This window comes from Heterocephalus glaber, unplaced genomic scaffold (genome assembly GCF_053883595.1).
Source record: "Heterocephalus glaber isolate CG9 unplaced genomic scaffold, H.glaber_assembly_v1.0 deba00001729, whole genome shotgun sequence".
Taxonomy (NCBI): domain Eukaryota; kingdom Metazoa; phylum Chordata; class Mammalia; order Rodentia; family Bathyergidae; genus Heterocephalus; species Heterocephalus glaber.
The window spans coordinates 15072019-15096917 of NW_028258440.1; the positions used below are offsets into that span (position 1 = coordinate 15072019).

Sequence of the window (24899 nt, forward strand, 5' to 3'; positions counted from 1 at the left end):
GCAGCCTCCTTTACAGGAGTGCATGCAGCAGCAACACTTTGTAGGAAGTCCTAGATAGCACAGACAACTGATCTGGTGGCCTCTCTGTGGACCCTGGCAGCTTCTGTTTCCATTAGGTGCCAATCCTCACATTGCTCGTCTTGAGGCCAGGCAGCATCCTGTTCTAACTAAACCCATGGGCAATGTACACTGTCATCTTCTCTGCCTTGCTCCTCCAGAGCTGCACTACTACCCTCTTTTCCTGAACTACTACTGTCTTTTCCACAGGCAAAGAGCCCCATAGATACCCACAAGATTAGACCTGCTTCCTTCCTGTTTGAACATAGTGTTTGGATTGTCATCCTTCTCCCCCCCCCCCACCGAGAGCAAAAAGCTAGATTTTGTGGCATTTTTCCTTTCTCTTAATCTAGGTTTTGTTCCTCTGCTCCCTAGCACTTGCTCTCAGGATGCCCTTGTATGTCTGTCTATGCACTGCTGGGACCAAATTATAACTGTCTTCCTTCCCCTTCATTTCTTTCTCCTCAATTTTTTTCCAGCCCCCTCCCACTTTCACTTTCATCCCTACTCTCTGTACTTTTCTGTCTCTCTCCCATTTGTACCTTTCTTTTTCCTTTTCTGAACCCCTTCACTCCATCACAATTATGGCACATTTAGTGTTTTGCATGAATGAGACACAACAATCACTCTATAAACTGGATCCAGAGACAAAATGTCTCCTTATGACCTTTGCCGTTTTATACATCCAATTTTTAAAGAAGGTGGATTAATCAAGGTTGCTTTGAACCTGCTGCCCTCTGTCAGTCTCTAAAGCCAATCTTCCCACTACAACAATTTTCTATTTTAACTGAGGCTGTCAGGGATGAAGATGTTAAGACTGTCAAGTGCTCTTTGCTTCCCTCCAGTCACCAAAAAGCAATTTTCACAAACGCTAGTGAGGATTACATTAAAATCGTGTAAAGAAAGACATGACCTCATTTTTTCTCAGCTGGTGCTCAGCAGGGCTGTGAAGATGCTTTCTCACCAGCTCTAGTGGCCAAGGCTGACTTGAAATGTTAAAAGCTCAGTTGGGTAGAAAAGAAGCAATCAGTTTGGATAATGGTTTTTGAACCATTACCACTGGTTCACCCATTAAATCTCACTGACTCTATCTCCTCTAAATCATTGTTCAATCTTCTTGGAATTCATTGTAACCCCTCATTTCAGATCTCTGGAGGGGGTAAGTCTGTTTCAAACTACAGGAAAATTAAAATTGGTAATTCCCAACAGATTGTGATCAATATAGGGATGGAGAAGTAGGGATGATGGTATCTGTAAATTTGGAAAGGCTCCCTAAGTGAGTTATCTCTATATCCAAAGCATGCAATTCTGTAAACTTCCTTCTTAAAGTACAGAGTGCGATTTTAGGTGTTCCCTTCTTCACCAGTCATTGCCAGATGGGAATCTGCAAGAGTCCTAAGAAGAAATGATAAAGCAAAGATCCTCTAACTACACTCACTTCTAAACCCTCAAAAATTTCATGTTTACATTGCACTCTTAAGTAAACAATTAGCCTTGGCAATACAAGTGTCAACAGAACTATAATGCGCCAATTCCTACTAGATGTTCTGTTACCTTGTGTTTTCAAACAAGAATTTCTGAAAATGACATTCCATAGTGTTTCTAGGAAAAGAGACTGATTTGACCCATTCAGGCTGCTATAACAAAATACCATAAACTGGGTAGTTTATACATAGAAATGTATTTCTTACACTTCTAAAATCAAGGTGCTGTCAAATCCAGTCAGTATCTAGTGAGTGCTCACACTCTGCCTCATAAATGGCACCTTCTTGCTGTGTGCTTACATGATGGAAGAGTCTAGGTATCTCTCTTGTGTCTCTTGCATAAGAACTCTAATTCCATTATGAGGACTGCACTTTCATGACTTAATCATCACCCAAAGGCTCACCTCTTAAGACTATAACATTAGAAATTAGATTTCAACATGAATGTGGGGGGGAGGCGCACACATACAGATCATAACCTAACACTTATAAACAACTACTGAAGCCTCAAGAAGACCTACATCAAATCTGGTCCCTATTTGTACAAAGTCTTCTCTGTTTAAAATTAGTGGTGAGAAAGCAGGTCATTGGTTCCGGTCCTTATTTTTGGCAATGCAACTTATCCAAAGAATTATATGCACCACACAGCTGGGAACTTTTTTCTTTTTTCTTGTCAGGGATGAAAAATTATCACTCTCATTCCCAAACACTGACCTTGGTACCTGAATTGGCATTCTTCCTAGAATAGCCTTCTAACTTCATGGTGCATAAAGTCTGAATGTTTTTTCCTTTTCCTGTATTCATTCAGTTGTTCACTCCAATGTTTATAGAATGCCCACTACTTAACAATCCATTGTCTAGGTACTAATAAGAGAATAGCAGCAGGGTAGTTTTCCCTCAGAGAATATATGATCTATTCTTCTGGGTCACATTGGTTTCATTCCTGACTCTATGTACCTTACCAGAACCAGATGTTAAAAAAAAAAAAAAAAAAACAAAGAACCAGGGCTGGGGATTTAGTTCAGTGGTTTCGCTGCCTGCTTTGAAAGCACTAAGTCCTGAGTTCGATCCCCGGTACCAAACAAATAATGAACCAGATGTTTCTACCCTATTTCTTGGACTATCAGTGGTGCATAGGGAACTCCTGCCACAACCCCATTCCCAAGACCCAGTACCCAGACGATCTTGATAAGGAAACAATTAGGCCACAATCCCCCCTTTAATCTAGTAGTATCTCGTTCCAGCATGATGTGCCTATAGTCACAGTCCTGAAACCCACATCACAGGAATCTGATAGCTACATCTGCGATTCTTTGCCAATTGTGTTCCCTAACACTATCTAACAAATTACTTGACTTGCATGGAACTTCGTTCATTCAAATTAGTATTATGGATATAACCGCTTGGCCTGTGGCTGCACATCTACACAGTCTATGAATGGCCATCCAGGAAGACTTGGGATATGCAGAATGTCCTGCTGAGTACCAGCAGCCTTCAGCTGGAAGTGCTGTGTCCCAGTATGCCACCTCCTTGTAACTACCTTTGCTGTTTGCAGCTTGGACCTCTGCTCAGTAAAGGAAGCCACATTCCAGGTCCACAACCAGCTGAGAAATTTCCCTTTAAAAAGTACACTAGTCTAGTAGGTATTATCATTCAACAGCAACCAGAGTTAGCTAAGTTTTCTCATTTGACTTCTTGATCAATAAATGACAAAAGGAACTAGTGCAGAGGACTTCGGGAAGATGGTGGAATAGTGAAGAACAGAGGAAATAGCCTCTCTGTCATTTGGAATCCAGATGCTGGAATATAGCAACATGAGGAAGAGGAGGAAGAAGGAAGTGGATCACCGGGACCCAGCAAGGATCTGAAGTGAGAATTAGAGCCCACAAGGAGAGTGAAGATGGACCACAATGAGGGCGAAGGAGGTGGCAAGCAGCTCTTTCTCCCTGAAGGCCAGCTCATAGTGTGGGAGGGGCAGCTCAAACCTATAGAGGTACAGTAATTACTGGTGACCCCACAGACCTCCACGGAGAAATGCACCAGTGGAACAGAGCAGTAGACACTGTGGACTGTAGTAGCTCATGAGTTATGTGGATTCAGATGCCTCCCAGGAGAGGGCAATTGGCTGGCAGCGATTTTGGAAAGGGGTCAATTGAAATCAGAACTCAGAGCAGCTGTGGGTTGGCTCCTTCTAGCAGCTCCAAGTGTCAGAGTAAGGCACCCCAAGTTCAAGCTGGCAGGAGCCACTTGAAATGTTGCTGGCTGAAAAACTTGGGGCCCAGCCACACAGCCAGAAACCAGAAGCAGCCTGAGCTTTAGTGGAACTAAAGGCCCAGGTTTGCTAGGATTATTCACCACCACCATAATTCTACTGCTGGCTTGCTAGGGTCAATCAACATGGATCTGGGTTCTATCTGCTTCCTCTGTCAACCAGTGACAGCACAGACATGCCTTGAAGTGGATGTTTTTTCTGTTTCTCTTCCTTTCTTTGCTATTTTATTTCATTTATCATTTATTTATTTATTTATTTATTATTTATTTATTTATTTTGTACCCAGGATCAAACTTGGGTCCTTGCACTTGCGAGGCAGGCGGTGGAACCACTGAGCTAAATCCCTGGCCCTAGTTATGTATTTTTTTATGTTTTTTCTCTTTTTCTTGATTATTTGTTTTCATTTTTATTTGAGAGAGAACATTGCTCTACTTTATTGTTTTTATTTCTTCTGTTCTTGTTTCTGTTTCTTCCTTCTTTCTTTCCCTCCTGTCTTCTTCACCAGTTTCCAAAGTTTTAATAAACTTTCTTTGTCCTCCAGCCTTGCATTTAATCCCTTTCTCTTCTTCTATTACTCTATTTTCCCCAATCCCTTTTAAGTTGTCTCCCCTAAGGAACAAAATAACCATGTTGAAGGGATATTTACTGTGCACAATTTTCCGCGTTGTTTTAGATTTGGTTACATAACTACAAATCCTGTTCACACAGTTAAAAGTGGCAAATTAATATTTGCCACAGTTTGGAATTTTCAAGGATATGTTTGGTGCTATTATTATTACTGATTGTATTACTTTAGCCAAGGTGACATAATTGTTCTAATCAATTGTTCTTCCTTGTAAGCCAAGACTGAGATTGTCTGAGGGTAATAAACAATAGTATAGGCCAGTTCCAGAGAACCAAGGGCTAGCTCAAAAAGGCAGCAATTTCTCATCCCAATAAAATGAAGAGGTTGGATCTTGCAACAGACTCAAAACCCAAAAGCCAGGTCCACCTGGAAGATATCTCTGAGAAGTACTCATTTCCTAAGGGTTCTCAATATTGGCAATACAGATACCTACCATAAAAAATTCATAAAATCAATGCAAGAATTAAAGTTAAAAAAAAAATAAAATGAGAAGACAAGGAAGGAAGATGCATCCCCAGACTTACAGCTTGCCAAAGGCAAACCCAGGGTACAATGAGGTAAAATAATTCAAAAATTATTCACCTGACCTCTCTGAAGTGGTAACAGTAGAAGTAACAAACCAAATGAATGAGGCTCTAGAAATATTGAATCAAATAACTTCTCAGATAACTTCAGAGATGACAATCATAATAAAGGGAATGACTAGTAAATCTAAAGAAGATACAGATTTGAAAAAGTAGAGAAGCTTAGGAAAATGGTGGAAGCCAAGAACACACAATATAGGAAAGAAATAGATCCATGAAACAGATTCAGTCAGACATCCAGGAGATTAAAATTCTATTGAAAATATAGGAGCCAAGGTTCCACCACAGACAGCCCAGAGGAAGGGGCTTCCGGGTCACCATTACACTGCTCCCAGCCCAAAGGAAGGGCTTCTGGGCCCGTTCCACAGCTACCAGCCCAGAGGTAGGGGCTTCCTGGCTGCCATTCTACTGCTCCCAGCCCAGAGGAAGGGGCTTCTGGGCCACTGTTCCACTTCTCCCAGCATAGAGGAGGTGAGCTCTCCAGGCACAAACAGCACTTCCCCCCCCATCAAAATGAGAAGGCATGTAAATAAGTCTCAAAAGCAGACTTCCATATCACCTAAAGCAACCCCAAAGAGAAAGGAGATAGAGCACTCTGATACTCAATGGCCTGGACTCCCTGAACTGGTAACAAAAGTGGATCTGGAAAAAAATGAAATCAGAAATCATTTCTCAGATAACAGCAGAGATTGGGCCCATAGTACAAGACATGATGAATAAATCTAGAGAGGACACAGATAAAAAATAGAAGAGCTGAGGAACATGATGGAATCCCAAAATAGGAAACAAATGAAATCCACAAAACAGATACAAACAGATTTCCAGGAGATCAAAAACTCCATTGAAAGTTTACACAGCAAAAGGAGCTAATGTGAGGACAGAATTTCAGAATAGAAGATAAGATTGCAATTAGTGACCAGAAAAAGAAAAATTTCTTTAAAATTGTAAGGGGCCATGAGAAATCAATCCAGCAGCTGCTAGACAATGTGAAGAAGAATAATATAAGACTGATTAGAGTCAACAAAGACACAGGAGAGAGTGCAGATGACATAAAAAAAAAACTGTTTACAAAAGTAATGGCAGAAAACTTCCCAAGCAGGGGAAAAGAACTTGACATACAGATAATGAGGCATATAGGACTCCAATTAGCCTTGATCAAAAAAATCTACACATAGACATAAAATTGTTAATATTCCAGAAACCCAACAGAAGAAAAAGTTCTACAAGCATTTAGAGAAAAGAAACAAATCACATACCAGGGAAAGCCCATCAGAATCACAGCAGACTTCTCAACACAAACCATTAAGTCAAGGAGAGATTTAAATGAAGTACTTCGAGCATTAAAAGAAAACAACATCCAACCCAGATTAATGTACCCTGCAATATTATGTTTTCAAGATTGATGGTGACATAAGATACTTCCATGACAAAGAACAACTGAAAAAATTCATGACCACCAAACCAGCACTCCAAAAGGCTCTGATGGACATTTTAGAATGAGATAACAAAGACTACAACTTCAGGACCCCCAAAAGAATGAATCCACCAGGCAAGAAAAGTTATTAAACAGATGAGAAAGAAAAGGTTCCAACAGGAAAATAACATGACAAGCACACATATCAGTTATAACCATCCATTTAAATGGTGTCAATTCAACAAAAATGAAACAGACAGGCAGAATGGATCATGAAACAAGATCCAACAATTTCCTGCATACAGGAAACACATTTAACTCTAAAAGAAATTTATAAACTGCAAGTCAAAGAATGGGAAGCAATACTCCATGCTACAGGAAACCAGAAAAAATCAGGGGTAGCTATCCTATTTTCAGACAAAGTGGATTTCAAGCCAAGACTGATCAAGAGAGACAAAGAAGGTCACTACAACCTTGTTAAGGGAACAATCCAAAAGGAAGAGATAACAATCATAAATATATATGCACCAAATACCAGAACGCACAACTATATAAAACAAATGTTAATGGACATGAAAAATCAAATAAGCACTAATACAATTGTAACGAGCCTCAATATCTCACTGTCACAAATAGAGAGATCAACTAGATGAAAAATCAACAAAGAAATATCAAAACTGAGCCAATCTTTTGAATACTCTTAATAGATGTCTACAGAGTGTTCCACCCCATAACATCAGAATACATATTCTTCTCAATTGTACATGGGACATTCTCCAAAACAGACCACATACTAGCTCATAAAACATGTTTAAATAAATACAAAGCAATTGAAATTATCCCATGCATATATAATCAGACCATATTGCAATGAAACTGGAAATCATTGGCAAAAGAAACCACAAAAATGTCATAAACACATGGAGATTAAACAACCTCCTGAACAACCAATGGATCACATATGAGATTAAAGAAGAAATTAGTTTCTACAATTAAACAGTAATCCCAATACAACATACCAGAATTTATGAGACACAATGAAAGCAGTAATATGAGGAAAATTTATAACAGTAAATCCCCACATCAGAAAAACAGAATGAGCTCAAATAAATAACCTAATATTGAAGCTCAAGCTTCCAGAAAAAGAATAACAAGTCAAGCCCAAAATTGTATGAGGGAGGAAATTATATAGATCAGAGCAGAAAGTAATGCAATTGAGACTAAGACAACAATACAAAGAAACAAAGAACTGGTTCTTTGAAAGATTAAATAAGGTTGACAAACACTTAGCCAACTTTACCAAATACTCAAATCCATGCAATTAGGAATGAAAAGGATGAAATCATGAAGAATCCTTCAGATCTAGATCAGTAATACCTTCTTTGAGAATCTGTATTCTAATAAGATGGAAAACACAGAAGAAATGGACAGATTCCTAGATACTTATGGAAAGCTGAATCAAGAACATATAAAAGTCTGAATAGGGCTGGGGATTTATCTCAGTGGTCCCACCACCTGCCTCGCAACCACAAGGATCCAAGTTCGATGCCCAGTACCAAAAAAATAAAATAAATAAAAGTTTAAATAACTCAATATCAGTCAATGAAATTGAAGATGTAATTTTAAAACTACCAACAAAGAAAAGCCTAGCTCATGACACATTCACTGCTGAATTCTACAAGAACTTTAGAGAAGAGCTAATGCCACTACTCCACAAACACTTTAATGAAATTGAAAGAGAGGAAATACTCCCAAACTCATTTCCCAGAACAAACATTACACTGATACCAAAACCAGAGAAAGATCCAAGCCAAAAGAAAGTCAATCTCCCTAGTGAACACTGATGAGAAAAATCCTCAATAAGATACTGGCAAACAGGCTAGAGCAAATCATTAAGAAGATTATACACCATGAACAAGTAGGATTCATCCCAGGGATACAGAAATGGTTGAATTTATGCAAATCAATAAATATAATACCCTATATTAACAGAACCATGGACAAAAAAACACATAATAATCTCAATAGATGAAGAAAAAGCATCTGGCATAGTCCAAATCCCATTCATGACACAAAATCTACAGTAAATTGAATTAGATGGTCTTTATCTCAGCCTGATAGATTGCTTCTCGGCCTTTTGGCTAAGATCAAATGTATCTCAATCTGATAAGTCATCTATGACAAACCAATCATCATACTAAATGGTCAAGAACTGAAAGCTTTCACTCTAAAATCAGTAATAGGAAAAAAATGTCCAATATCACCACTCTTATTCAATATAATTCTGGAAACATTAGCTAGAGCCATTAGACAAGAGAAAGAAATAAAAGGAATAAGGATAGGAGAAGATAGGATTAGAAGTTAAATTATCATAGTTTGCAGATAACGTAATAATCTACATAGAAGATCCCAAAACTCTCCTCCATAAGACTTCTAGATTTAATAACTAAATTCAATAGTGTAGCTGGATACAAAGTCAACACAAAATCAATAGAATTCCTGTACAGAATAACAAACTCACTGAGAGAGAAATTAGGGAAACAGCACCTTTCACAATAGAATGCCAAAAATGGAATACTTAGGTATCAATCTAATGATAGAAGTAAAAGACCTTTACATTGAAAGCTACAGTACTCTGAAAAAGGAGATAGAAAATGATATGAGAAAATGGAAAGATATCCCTTGTTCTTGGGTAAGAAGAACTAATATAGTTTAAATGGCCATCCTTCCAAAATTGTTATACAGATTTATTGCAAGCCCAATCAAAATACCAATCACTACCTCAAAGAATTGAGAAAACAATCCTAAAACTCATTTGGAACCTGAAGAGACCTAGAATAGCAAAAGTAATACTGGGCAACAAGGGTAAGGCAAGGGGCATCACAATCCTTGACTTGAAATTACACTATAAAGCTACAGTGATTAAAAACATCAAGGTAAAGGCCAAAAAAACAGACCTGAGGATCAATGGAACAGATTAGAAGATGCAGAAAAAACATACACACTCAGCCACCTTGTCTTTGACAAAGGGACCAAACACCTTCTGTGGAAGAAAGCCTCTTTTATAAATGCTGTTGGAAAAACTGGCTTTCCACATTCTGAAGATTAAAACTAGACCCATCTCTTTCACCATGCAGTAAACTAAAATTAAAATAGATTTAAAAATCTAAATATTAAAACTGAAACACTAAATCTGCTGGAAGGTAGGTTAGGTAGAATACTTGGAGACATAGGTGTAGGCAAAGACTTTCTGAACAAAATCCCAATGGCACAGGAAATATCAAAAAGAATCAGCAACTAGGATCTCATCATATAAAAAAGCTTCTCCACAGCAAAAAAAAAATCGCCAATGAAGAGACAACAAATTTTTGCCAACTATTCCTCAGACAAAGGACTAATATCTAGAATATATAAAGAACTCAAAAAACTAGACCCCCCAAATTTATAGACCCCATCCAAAAATAGGCATCTGTAATGAATAGATACTTCTCAGATGAAGAAATAGAAACAATAAATAAATATATGAAAAATGTTCAACATCACTGGTCATTCAAGAAATGCAAATTAAAACAACACTGAGGTTCCATCTCACTCCAGAAAGAATGGCTATTACCAAGAAATCAACCAATGACAAGTGCCGGTGGGGCCATGGGGGAAAAGGAATCCTTCTCCACTGTTGGTGGAAGTGTAGACTGGTACAACCACTGTGGAAATAAGTGTGGAGAAACTTGAGACATTGCTAGGTAAATAGATGCACCTTGAGAGTGAAATAAATTGGACACACATGTTCAAATACCACTTGGTTTCACTGATGTGTGAAACCAAAAATGTTAATAAGTCTCTGTAGATGATCATTTCATCTACATATAAAGATTTTGCTTCTGCCATGCCAATCCTACCCTAGTTGTGTCATTTTATTGCCAGACTATTTTGGTGGGGACTTGTGGGGGGCCTTGCCCCCCCCCGCTAGAACTCTTGAGTGCCTTTTACGGACATATCCGGGCCTGCTGCAAATCTACCCGGCAACAAGGAAGTAGCCCCAGTACCCTCCTCTTGCTCCTCCCCTCTAGCCCTACGGTATATATGTTGTAACAGCTTCTGCAATAAACGAGACTTGATCAGAAACCTGTCTTGTCTCCATCTCTCGTGTCCCCTGTCCCCTCTCATCCTCGCTCCCCCTCTAGGGTCTCCGTTGACTTACCCGCGGGCCGGGACAAGTGGCGCCCAACGTGGGGCCAGAGAACGGGGGATCCAGTGAAGGACGCTGCTCAGGGGCCCTAAGATTAAGATTGAGGAACAAAGAGCACACTCGACACGGGAGAGGCTTGCAATTGACGTGGACCTGCCGTCTTTTTGCACCTCGGTAAGTTGAGCAGCGATTATGGGACAGGGCATTAGTCAGCACGAATTGTTTGTGCAAGGTCTCAAGAAGACATTACAGGCACGAGGGGTAAAGGTTACAGTCAAACAGTTGTTAAGATTTTTTGATTATATTAAAGATCTCTGTCCCTGGTTCCCTGCTGAGGGAACCATTGACGAACAGAGATGGAAAAAGGTGGGGGAAGCTCTCCAGGATTATTATGCCACTTGCGGACCCGGGAAGGTCCCTATTGCGGCGTTCTCATATTGGAATTTGATTAATGATATTATTTCTCATAAAGCGAGGGATCCACTGGTGGCGCAGGCTATACAGGCTGGGGAGGTAGCTCTCCGAGATGGTAAGGGGCTGACACCCGCCAGTGATTCTGACGCAGTCTCCCGGGCCAATATGGCGCCGGGGCCCAGGCCCGTTGAGACCACGACTTCTTTGTCAGACAAAGAAGAGGACTTGATGTCCTTTGACAGTGACGACGATCCCGCCCCCGACGGACATGACGTCCCTTCGGACCAACCCCAAACGGCCACGAACCCTGCCAAGCCCTGTAGGGCAGGGCCTCGCCGAACCCCTGCTTCCTTGCTTTCCGCCACCGCCTCTAGGACAGCCCCACCCTCGCGGAAGGTTCCGCCCCTATATCCCTCCCTTCAAGCCTATCGTGGCCCGCCTCCGCCCCCAGATCCGCCCCAAGAGGGCTCCGGGTCGGAGGAGCCCGCGGGGGGAGCATTGTGGGGCGACTCCGGATATCCCCCTCCTTATATCTCTTCAGGCCCCGACACTCCCACTCTGGCATGTCCTGTTGTTGATCCCCAAAAGGAACTCCGGGACAAAATAGAATTTCTAAAAGAACAGATAAGGTTAGAAAAGGAACACCAAGAACTTATTACCCAGCTTGAAGGCTTAAGAACAGGCAAAGCCCATAAAAATGTCCGTAGAGAAGACAAACTTAAGCCACGACCCCCCGTTAGAGGGGCGGCCCCTAGGGTGCCATCCGGGTCGGGAGTATCCCTGAAACTTAAAAATGCAGAAGCCTTTCCCGTAACTAAAACTACTGACGCACAGAGACAGGCGTGAAGACACCACAGTGGTTTTGATTTTAAGGTCATTAAAAAATTTAAAACGGCTGCAGCTCAATATGGGGCCACTGCACCTTACACCATGGCTATTTTAGAATCGGTGGCAGAAAATTGGCTCACCCCAATTGATTGGCAGACTCTGGCCCGCGCCACCCTTACAGGAGGTGATTATTTATTATGGAAATCTAAATATGTTAAAAATTGCCGAGAAACTGCTAGGCGCAATGCTCAGGCGGGGAATGGATGGGTGCTTGACATGCTCCTTGGGGAGGGGGCCTACGCCGCCAACGACCAACAAATACAATTTGATGCGGGGTTATATGCCCAGATTCAGACCGCCGCCACTAGGGCCTGGAAAAAGCTCCCCTCCAAAGGAGACGTGAGTGCCTCCCTCACTAACATTCGGCAGGGCCCAGACGAGCCATTTGCGGACTTTGTCCACCGCCTTCTCACGGCGGCAGGCCGGATTTTTGGGAGCGCGGAGACAGGGACAGATTTTGTTAAACAGCTTGCTTTTGAGAACGCCAATGCCGCCTGTCAGGCCGCTATCCGCCCCTATAAAAAGAAAACTGACCTTTCCGGCTACATTCGCCTTTGTTCTGAGATTGGGGCCGCCTACCAACAGGGCCTTGCCATGGCGGCCGCCATGCAAGGCTTCACAGTCAAACAATTTTTGCAACGCCACGTCGGCAATAAGTGTTTCCGGTGTGGGGCCACCGGCCATTTTGCTAGAGAATGCCCGACCACTAAAATGCAGGGCCCCAATGCTCCGCCCCCCGGGCCCTGCCCCCGATGTAATCGGGGGAGGCATTGGGCGAGTGAGTGCCGATCCAAAACTGATGCCCAGGGCTGACCCCTTCCCCCTCTTAAGGATTCGAATTCGGGAAACGGGAAAGGGGGCCAGCCCCAGGCCCCCAACTCCAAACAAATTTACGGGGCGCTCAATTTTGCTCCAATAAACAGCAATCCATTTCAGACCTCATCAGAGCCACAAAAGGAAGTGCCGGATTGGACCTCAGTGCCACCACCCACACAGTATTGACCCCAGAAATGGGAGTCCAGGCCCTCGCCACAGGAGTCTTTGGACCCTTACCTAGAGAGACTTTTGGCCTCGTAATAGGCCGAAGCAGTAGTACCATAAATGGGCTGTTGGTTTACCCAGGAGTGATAGATAATGACTACTCTGGGGAAATTAAAGTTATGGTTTCTTCTCCCAAAGTTATTAATACCATTCAATCAGGCCAAAGATTTGCTCAATTGCTACTCCTTCCCCTTCTCTCTACCTCTAATAAGGCTCTAAACAACGCCCGAGGCAGCCAGGGATTCGGCTCATCTGATGTTTACTGGTCAGAGATACTTTCAGCACAAAAGCCTCTCGTGACCTTGTGGTTAGATGGGAGACAATTTTCTGGGCTGGTTGACACTGGTGCCGATGTAACTATCATAAAGGGAGAGGATTGGCCTCAGGCATGGCCATTAAAAGACACCCTCACCCATCTCGGGGGTATAGGTCAGAGTGAAAATCCTAAACAAAGTGCCAAAGATCTGACCTGGAGAGACCAAGATGGTAATCAGGGCACCATTCAACCTTATATCATTTCAGGGTTACCTATTAATCTATGGGGAAGAGACTTACTATCACAAATGGGGATAATTATTTCCAGCCCCAATGAAATTGTCACTATGCAGATGTTTAAAAATGGGTACATTCCAGGAACGGGACTGGGGAAACACCCTACAAACCTTACTCACCCCATTGAGCCTGTCCCTCGGCCCCCTCGGGCAGGGCTAGGCCATTTTCCATAGGGGCCATTGACACTCCTGTGGCCCATGCTGAAAAGATTACCTGGCTCTCAGATGATCCAGTGTGGGTCGATCAGTGGCCCCTCTCTAAGGAGAAATTGTCAGCAGCTCAACAGTTGGTGCAGGAACAGCTTCATGCTGGCCATATTATTCCTAGCCACTCCCCTTGGAATACTCCCATTTTTGTCATTAAAAAACGGTCGGAAAAATGGAGACTCTTACAAGATCTTAGAGCAGTTAATAAAACCATGGTACTCATGGGAGCTTTACAACCTGGTCTCCCTTCGCCGGTAGCCATTCCCCTTGGGTATTACAAGATTATTATTGATTTAAAGGATTGCTTTTTCACCATTCCCTTACATCCTGCTGATCAAAAACGCTTCGCATTTAGCCTTCCAGCGACCAATTTCTGTACCCCAATGCAGCGCTTTCAGTGGCTGGTTCTGCCCCAAGGCATGGCCAATAGTCCCACCCTGTGCCAGTCATTTGTAGCCGCGGCACTCCAATCCACCCGAGACAATTGGCCTCAAATGTATATTATCCATTACATGGATGATATCCTTGTAGCGGGGCAATTAGGAAGTGAGGTTTTAGCTTGTTATGCTGACCTTCGACGGGCACTTGAATCTCATGGCCTCCAGATTGCCCCTGATAAGGTTCAACTAAAAGACCCTTATAACTACCTTGGATTTCAGATGAAGGGACGTCACATTTCCTCCCAAAAGCTTACCTTGCGGCTGGACGGTCTTAAGACTTTAAATGACTTCCAAAAATTGCTAGGAGACATTAATTGGCTTATGCCCTATTTAAAGCTCACTAAACATGACCTGAAGCCTCTCTATGATACCCTACAAGGTGATAACCACCCTACTTCACCTCGACAGCTCACTGCCGAGGGGCGCAAAGCCATCAGTACAGTGGAACAAGCCATTCAAAATCAAACAATTAATTTTATGGATTATAACTCTCCTTTACAGTATATCATCTGCAAAACCTCCCTCTCTCCCACTGCTGTCTTTTGGCAAACCGCTCCCCTTTTGTGGGTTCATCTCCCAGTTTCCCCTAAGCGGGTCTTTTACCCCTATTATGTTGCAGTTGCAGACCTAGTTATCTTGGGCAGAGACCATGGAAAGATGTACTTTGGAAAAGAACCTGATGTCATTATCCAACCCTACCCTAAGGACCAGGTCGATTGGCTTATACAAACCACCGATTCCTGCCCAATTGCTCTTGCTTCTTATTCAGGGTTATTGGACAACCACTATCCTCCCAGCAAACTTATTGACTTTGCCAACAGACATGACTTCATTTTCCCGAAGATCACTTCTTGCTTTCCTCTGCCAGAGGCTCTACCCGTTTTTACAGACGGTTCTTCCACTGGAATGGCTGCCTATGTGTGGGATGATAACATTGTCCAGTTCCAAACCGCCCACTCTTCGGCCCAGTTAACCGAGCTCCAGGCAGTCATAGCGGTCTTTACCGCATTTCCTGCCTGAGCTTTTAATCTCTTTACTGACAGTGCTTACATTGCCCAATCTGTTCCCTTATTAGAAACATGTGGACTGATCAAACTTGCCTCTCAGACTGGTGGTCTTTTCCTCCAATTACAAGATCTAATCAGAAAACGATCCAAATCCTTTTTCATTGGGCACCTTCGAGCCCACTCTAACCTACCCGGCCCACTTGCAGAGGGCAACCGCTTAGCAGACCTAGCCACAAGACCTCAGGCTTTTGCCTATTCAATAAATACTGATGCCCCCAGTCCGATTGACCAAGCACAGAAGGCACACCAATTCCATCATCTTAATGCTCACACGCTTCGCCTTATGTATAAGCTTACTAGAGAACAAGCTAGACAAATTGTTAAGGCCTGCCCTACGTGCACTCTGCACCTTCCTACACCTCATCTGGGAGTTAATCCTCGTGGCTTGATTCCAAATGCCCTATGGCAAATGGACATCACACATTACCCTAAATTTGGAAATCTTAAATATATACATGTCAACATTAATACATATAGTGGATTCATATTTGCCACCCTGCAATCTGGGGAAGCTACTAAACACGTCATTGCTCATCTCCTCACTGCCTTCTCAGTGCTTGGCTGCCCACAACAAATTAAAACAGATAATGGTCCTGGCTATATCAGCTCTGGCTTCTCCAAATTTTACAAACAATTTACAATAACACATATAACGGGAATCCCATATAATCCACAGGGACAAGGCATTATAGAAAGGGCTAATCTCACACTTAAAATTACTTTAGACAAAATAAAAAAGGGGGAATGGTATCCTACTAAGGGGTCTCCTAGAAATCTGATATCACATGCACTATTTATTCTTAACTTCTTAAATTTGGATGCCAAAGGTTTATCTGCAGCCAATCGTTTCTGGCAACCAGAGACGCAACGACAATTTGCCTCGGTGATGTGGAAAGACCCCCTGGACCACTCATGGCACGGGCCGGATCCTGTACTTATCTGGGGCTGAGGATCGGTGTGTATTTACTCCAAGGAAATGAAGTCAGCCAGGTGGCTCCCAGAACGCCTAGTAAAACAAGTTGATAGGTGTGCTGATGATGCCGATGACCTGACGTTGTCCAATCTTAACCAGTTAACAATGGCACCTACAATTACAATCTAATAATCATCAAGAGTATAGTATAATTCAATTTGGCTAGTTATATTTGGGTGCACCCTAATTTTACACACTGTCTTATATGTTTGTCTATTGTCTGTTGTTTGTGTTTGTACAGTTGAGCTCAATATGTTCCTTCCTCTTCAAAGGATATTCGCCTATTGTTAAATTGACTTATAGATAATATTATTAAACTAAAGACATGCTTTTCTTCCCAGGTTGTTAATTGATCAAAGTACCACTGAAATTTATTTTATGAAAGTGACGTGCATTGTTACCCACACGCAACAATCAAATTACAATTAACAGTTATAAAATAAAAAGATATATATTCTTAATTGTTTGTCAAAACGATTATAGATGGGAACTCCCTTTGATGAATATAGAAGTGGCCACCCAGAAAATGATTATTCTGGTCTTAATTCATTAAAGGGACCCCCTAGTAAATTTTATATTATATAATCTTATGGGAGACATATCACAATGAATATTATCTAAATATGTTATAAATTGATTGTATTGGTTGTCCTTGATATTTAAGCACTAAATATGTTGTTACAAAACGTTCATATTGGTTAAGTTCTGAATATGTTATTGTAGCATGTCCACATTGGTTATCTTCAAAAGCTTAATCAGGGTAGCTTAACTCTCTTATTCACAGTCTAGCCTTAAATGAACATTGCTGTTTTTATGCCAACAAATCTGGGATCGTCAGGGGAAAAATTTGCGAACTTCAGGAAGATTTAAACAGATGACGACAAAAATTCACTCAAAATCCCCTCTGGACTGGCCTCAATGGTTTCCTCCCTTATCTCCTCCCTTTGCTGGGACCCTTATTGGGTCTACTCTTGCTCATTTCTTTAGGGCCCGTACTTTATAACAAAATCATGGCCTTTCTTAGAGCCCAGATAGAGGCAATAAAAACAGCGCCCATACAGGTCTACTATAATAGATTGGCAATGGCTGACCAGGACGAATGTCGGACCATCGATTAGGTCCTTGCCGTGGCGAAGTGTTCTCGCCCCACCTGGTGAGTGGGCTGGCAAGCCAATGACGGGCAACTGAGCAAGCGTGCCATGCAATGAGAGAGCCCTCGTGTGCCGCCTAAGACAGGTGCCAGAGCCTTGATTCTCTGGTTAACCGATGACGGGTAAGGTGCACGGTGCAGACACGTGTGTTGCTCTGACCCAAGACAGGCTCAGCCCCCGCAGGCTTGGCTCTCCTGACGCCTTTCTAAAATTATAATTTTAAAGGGAGGACCTGTGGGGGGCCTTGCCCCCCCCCGCTAGAACTCTTGAGTGCCTTTTACGGACATATCCGGGCCTGCTGCAAATCTACCCGGCAACAAGGAAGTAGCCCCAGTACCCTCCTCTTGCTCCTCCCCTCTAGCCCTACGGTATATATGTTGTAACAGCTTCTGCAATAAACGAGACTTGATCAGAAACCTGTCTTGTCTCCATCTCTCGTGTCCCCTGTCCCCTCTCATCCTCGCTCCCCCTCTAGGGTCTCCGTTGACTTACCCGCGGGCCGGGACAGGGACTAGGTTTCAAAGTTTAATGGACAGATAAAGAGTAAGCATATCTGCCCTGGTTCCCCACCTTAAGGAGAAAGCATTATATCTTCTCCATTTATATAAGGCATTCTTGCTGGAAGTATGGAGTACATGTCTTTAATCTGTTGAGAAGGTTCTGTTCTACTTCTAGTCTCCTGATAGCTTTTACCATGAACATCTGTAGAATTTAGTCCAACACTTTTTCTCCAACTAGTGACAAGATCATATGGCTTTTTCCTTTCCTCTGTTTAAGTGATGACTTTTGGAGGTGGATCTTCCAATGCTGAACCAACACTGCCATCCCTATAACAAAATCACTTTCTACATCCTGCCAGATCTGACTTCCAATAGTTTGTTTTGTTAAACAAATTTCTATCTATGTTCATACTTTTTTCTTCTATTATCTTTATCCAGTTTTAGGATTAGCACAATGTTGAGTTCCTAAAATGAGGGGAGAAGTGTTCCTTCTTTTTTCTGCTTTAATTGTTTGATATAATTTATCAGTTAAAATGTTTATGAGCCTGCTGTTGTCATATAGGTAGGTTTTTCATGCTAAGAATATACTTTTTTAATAGGTGCTATTCAAATTTTATATTTCCTCCAGAGTTATTTTCATTAATTTGTCTTCCAAGGTACTTCTTAGAAGTTGTCAAATTTATTTCAAAAAAGATTTTTGTAATATGCTTTCTATATCCTTTTAAATTCTGTAAAATCTGTGGTAATGTCTCCTAGATCTTAATATTATAATTTTAAAAATGTATAACTGATATTGTGTAACAGGAAGAAAAGGTCTAAAAGAGCAGGGGAATTTGGAGGGGTAGGGGAAGGGAAAAAAAGGAAAGGAAAAAATATGAGAAGAGGAAAAAAAATGGAAACAAGGTCTTTGCAAATAGGGAAGGGTGGAGGGGGTGAAGGGAGGGCAAGGGAAGGGGAAAAAAATAAGAACCAAGAGACTCATGTAATGGTACAAGATCCCAATGATGAATGTAACTGTACTGTATACCTAAAATGTACCAATAAACTTAATGGGGAAAAAAATGTTAATAAGGACCAAAATACATAATAGATATTGTGAAATAGGAAGAAAATGTTCAAATGAGAAGGGTAACTAGGGAGAGGGAGGGGGAAAGGAAGGAAGGGAAATGGAAAAAAGAGAATGGAAGGAAAAAATGAAAACAATGTTTTTTAAATAAAGAGGGGTTGATGGGAGCAGAGGAAAAGAGAAAAAGTAGAAGCAAGATATATCACATATAGGTACAAATTCCATATGATGAACATTATTATTATGTATATCTAAAATGTACCAATAAAATTAATTTAAAAAATAAAGCAACAAATAGCAAGGTGCAATAGTGCATGCCTGGGGTCCCAGCACTTGGGAGTCTGAGGCAGGAGGATGTGAGTTCAAGGCCAGCCTGAATTGCATAATGATCACTGTCTCAAAAAACTTAAAGCAAGCAAACAAAAAACAACAAGAAGTTCTGGCCATCCATGAGCATGATTTTAGTTGTAAGACAGAAAACTCAACTCATGCTGATTACTGATAATGATAACTGGACAGTTTAAATGGAGGACAACCTTCCAAAAGACTTGATGTAATAGCTCTGTAATGTAAAAAGAATCAAGTTGGAGAAACAGTCAAAAGTTCAGAGCCCAACATAGTGGTATGGTGGCATACTCCTGTTGTCCTAGCACTTGGGAGGCTGAGGCTGGAGGATCCCAAGTTCAAGGTCAGCCTGGGCTACACAGCAAAACTGTCTCAAAAAGCAAGAATGGAAAGGGGAAGAAGGAGATGGAGAAGAAAGGGAAGAAGAAGAAGAGAAGGATGAAGAGGGGAAACTCATTTGTTACAGAGTGAGTTCAAGGCCAGGAAGGGGAGGGAGGAAGAAGAGAAAGACAAGCTGCTGCTGTCACTTAACACTTTACTTGATATAATATATACTTGAACATAAATTAAAATCATAGCAATAGTTGATAAAAATAATAACATCTATTGAGCTCTTACTTATACCAGGCAAAATTGCACAGGCTTGCCTCGAACTTGTGATACCCCTGCCTCAGCCTGCCAAGTAACTGGGACTACAGGTGTATGCCAAGGTCACTGAGGGGGTTGAACCTAGGACTTTTGCACTGAGCTACATCCCCAGATGTTACTTTATTTTTTTATTTTGAGATAGGGTCTCACTAAATTGCTAATTTTTTGAGACAGGTTTCACTTTATAGTTCACACTGGCCTTGGTTCCAATATGTATCCAGGGCTGGCTTTGAACTCACTATGTAGCCCAGGCTGGCCTTGGGCTTGCAGTGATCCTCCTGCTTCATCCTCTTGAGTGCTAAGATTATATGCATGTGCCACCAAGCCCAACTTAAGCTGTCATTTCACAAGAGTACAGGCTAGTAACCATATAAGTGTCCCCTGGTTTGGATTAGTCTTGTGTTTCTTCAAGAGTTATCTTTGTTTGTTTGCAAGGACTACCATAGCAGTAATGTGGTACATTTCCCACAGCATCATATCACTGCATCGTCATTATTGATGATGTTAGCATTTACCACTTGGTTGATGTGATGTTGGCTAAGTTTCTCCACTATAGGGGATGAGAAGGGGTGGGGAGGGAAGGGGACTAAAAAGAATGGAGATGTGTTATGTACATGTACTACCTCCCCATGAGGAATGTGATCATTATGTACCACACACACGTAATAATAAAAAAATTAAAACTGAAAAATAAGTATAAGGCTCATATTGCCCTGAGATCAATGTCTCAAACCTTTAGGATAGATTAAACATATAGACATAATTCAAAATGTGCATTGGAGTCCCAGCAGGAAATAGAGGACACACTCAAATGAGTATTTTAAAGAGGGTTTGTGACCATTAATCATGATAGTCAACATGATTGGGTTAAAAGAAACCTAGCAGGGACAGCCCACTTTCCAGTCCCCCTTCTGTCTCTCTTAGGCAGAAGATTTCTTTCTCTCAATAAATTTTTCCTACTCTTAACCTCCATTGTTCCTAGAATTCATTCTTCTATTTTAGAGAACACAAACTCATGTTTTGGATATTTAGTAGGTTTGAGAGTTACTTCTCTTCCCCCTATATCGTTATGGAGGTCCCACCGAGATTACTGGTGGGAGGTAAGAGTTTTCTTTCATAGGTTCTAACTTTGGTCTTTTCACTCCAAAGATTGTAACTTTTGTTTCATAGGCTCTGGACATTTGTTTCATATAAATTCTGGCCTTTATTTTGGCTTTTGTTTCAAAAGTCTCTTAATTTTAAATAGTGTTTTAAATGTTTGCAAATTTCTTGCTTTTTTATGCATTGTCTTTTGTCATAATTTTTTATTCTTGTTTTGTATATGTTGCATTTGGACTTAGTTGCTTAAAAATGTTGTAAAATGCATCTCTTATAAAATCATCTCAGATAAAGACAGTTCAGGCTTTTATCTGTCCCTTATAGAATACCAAACAGTAGTTACTCTGCCAGCTAATAATTGCCTTTAGGGCAGCTGCCACTCTCAAAGCAGAGGACAGGTTTCTCCAGCTGCCCTCTGGTGAATCCCCACTCCCACTGACACCAATGGAAGGTGGAATGTTGACCAGATAGGCAATTGGGTTCCTTTTGGAGACAGATTTCTGATTGCATGGAGCTAGTGGAAACTGAGGTGACAACTAAGGGGTCATGGCCAGGGCTACCCAAAGGTCCCTCAGAAGAAACGAGCTCCTGACAGCCTGTCTGGGTAATCAGCAGAAAAATCTCCACATCTTGTCCCTATCTTGTCCTCAGTGAGGTGAAAGGGGAACTCTGTCAGTGATCATCAGATATCCTCTGTCTCAGAGTGATCTGAAATGATGCCATCAGAGCCCTTTCTTAAGCCTCCATTAAGAGTTGAGCTACAGGTTTGGACTGCTTTCTCTGCTACTAGTAAAACAGACCTCTAGACAAATGTAGAAAACTAAATCTTTGATAGAGTAAAAACTACCCAAATTTTCTCTCCCCCTAGGCATGATCTTCATCACGTATGTGTGTAGGGGAGAAAAATGCCTTTTCTGATAGGTTATGGACTTTGGAACTTTGACTGTGCTACATGGTGATTTTTTGGATGTTTAACCAGCTTGAGCTTTATTTGGGTTTTTTCTCTCTGCTAGTGAATTAAAAACTCCCCTTAAACTTTTCTCCAACTTGTTAGGAGTTCATTTGAGAATCCTTTGTAGTCAGACCGCTCCTCCTTCCAGGAGGTCAGACTAAGGCAACTACCAAAAACTATTTTGTCTTACACTAGGGAAAATAACAATCAATAACTTGCATTTGTGTTTTTACATGCTAACTAGAATATGGGACTATTTTGGTCAGCCTTTCTCTTCCTTCATGCATGCATAGGAAGTTGATAAGAGTTCCTTTACTATGTAGACTATGGCTGCTAGGAGGATCTATGAGTTTCAAATACTTAGTGAATTTAAAATGGACCTTAAAGGAGTTGCCTTGTATTGTTGCTAATAAAAGTTGCCTAAATGACTGGATAGTCAACAGAAACATCTCAGAGCTTTCTCTGCCCTAGGGCCCAGGGCAGAATCTTTGACTTACCATCTCTAGAGGTGATCTCTTTTGCAGGAAAAGTGCCCTAATTTGACTGTTGACTTATTTTCCTCTCTCTGACAAGGAACTAGAAAGCAGTGGTTTAAATCTCTTGGTTTTCTAGCAATATTTCCTTCTCTAAACATTATTGTTATGGCTGAAGTCAATTGTAACTTGCACTTTAAGAGTACCTACTGGAGTAAGGATATGAGTTTCCTGAGGAAGATAAGATGGCACACTGGTAAAGGGTAGATAGTTCAGTCTGGTTTTATTTTCTGGTTCTCTCTCCAGATGGTAGCTACCTACCCTGGAGTGGTATAAACCTTGGGGGATTCCCTAGGGGACACAGGAATCAAAAAGATTTATGGGATGCCATATTTGTTTCTCTTGTTTCAGATTAAGAGCTCCACATCTGAACCTCTTACTCCTTTGGAATATATTAAGGAGCAATTTAGTATTTCTCTACACCCGTGCATGATGTGCCTATCTCCTAAAGCCAAGTACACACAGGAAAGTACTATGATGCTATCTCAATTAGAATTACACTGTAAAAGAAAGAAAATGGTCAAATCATCTTATGTTGAGTTTTTTTACATTAAGAATTCTTTCTTGTGTTCAAATGTAATTGTGGGCCATAGAAAAATGAGAAACACCTCACCCTTAAGACATTCAGTACCTCTAAGCCTGCAGCTACTCCTCACCCCTTAGAACCTGAGAACAACATTTCCAAGGCAACTTTAAGCCTTGATCACCAGGTGCTGAGGGCGGAATTTCTAGGCCAGCCATAATTAATCTCTATGAGGCTGTATCCATCCTTAGCTAAGTTCAGGTCCCTCAAAGACAGCATCCCTTGCAGGAAGTAAATGGCAAATATGGGACTACCTGTGTTCATGTGTCTTTTTCTCTCAGTGATCTAAGACAGACAAATGAGACCTAAGAAAGTTGTCAGATGACCCTGATATGAACATTGAGGTCTTTAGAGGACTTACTCAGACCTATGGACTAGAATAGAAAGATGTAATGTTGCTCTTAAATCAAACATTGATTTCTAATTAAAGACAAATAGTATTACAAGTTGCTACTACATATAGAGACAAATATTATCTTAATTTTGGAAGCTCAAAAGACAGGCAGCCAAGAGAATAACTGGTTCCTACTGGAACACAAACAGTTTATATACAAGGACCCCACTGGCCTGCCATTCAGATAGGACACTAAAATAGAAGACATTTTCAGGCATGTATTCTTGAAGACATAAGAAATATGAGAACTAAGACCTTCAGTTAAATTGTCAACTATTTTTCAGGAAAAAGATGAGGATATCCCTGGATCATGATTTGATAGAAGAAAATACTATCATTTTTTCCAAGTCAGTCTCACAATATGTAAGTGGTATGCTGTTGTGTGTCCCCTCAGAAGAGCTTTCTAGCCAAGACATCTGCTCTGCAGAATTTTCTAACAGACAGGGGTTATAATGTTTCTAGATCAAAGGCACAACTTTGCAGCCTGGAGGTAAAATATTTAGGCCTTATTATATATAAGGGAACCCAAATACTAGGGGAAGAAAGAATTAAACCAATTCTTTCCTTTCCACAGACCAAGACTAAAACAGCTAAGGAGATTCCTAGAAATTACAGGCTTTTGAGGCCTTCAGATATCAGGATATAGTGAGATTGTGTGACCCCTCTATTGGCTTATAGAAAAACCCAAGAGACAGACACCTGGGAACCTTATTCCCAGACCACATTCCAGAAGCTCAAACAAGCACTTCTGAGTGCCCACCACAGGACACTGCTTCAGTTTGTATGTTAATGGCTTTGGGAGTGTTTCTACAAGATCAGGGACCTGCTCAACAGCCTGTAGGGTATTTAAGTCATAAATCAGATATTATAGATTCAGAGTAATTCATTAAAAGGGTAAGCCCTAAAGAATATAGTTAGAACACTTTCATTCTCTTTCAAGGGGGAAAAAGCAGCCATTTGGGTTCTTTGATTATTGGTTTGATTTTCTGCTTGGTAATGCAGTTGGACTCAATCATAGCTTTTGTCTCTGGATATCTGCTTTGCTAAGGATTGTAGATCCACTCTGGAAAAGCTCCTGATCTTAATTGTCCTTCTACACCTGAGATGGTTAAGATTTAGTTCTTGTGCCATACTTAAAGGCAATCTTCTGTCCCTTCTCCACTGCCCTGCCCCTGAGAAATACACAGTTCTCAACAGTGTTTGGTTCACTTACCTCTGTGGCTGCTGGATTTCAAGACAAAGCTTCCAGAATGGTGATTTTCACCTCCCTGGAATCCTTCCAGAGTAAAGCTGACCTTCACTCATCTCTGGGCCATATAGAAAACCGGTTAATACTGAAACTCTCAGAAAATAAATGTAAAAGTTTTAGTCCAGATTTATCTGTCTTTCAGCCCTCAGGCAAAATTAGGGAATGGTAAGAACA

At 41.3% G+C, this 24899-nt stretch overlaps 1 long non-coding RNA gene across 1 annotated transcript; it reads left to right on the forward strand.

The window, feature by feature from the left end:
- The first annotated feature begins 10379 nt into the window (after positions 1-10379).
- Positions 10380-17773, forward strand: LOC147821597 (uncharacterized). Its single transcript, XR_015446805.1, has 2 exons — positions 10380-10799; positions 16061-17773. It is a non-coding gene; the product is annotated as an uncharacterized LOC147821597 (long non-coding RNA).
- Positions 17774-24899: the final 7126 nt, after the last annotated feature.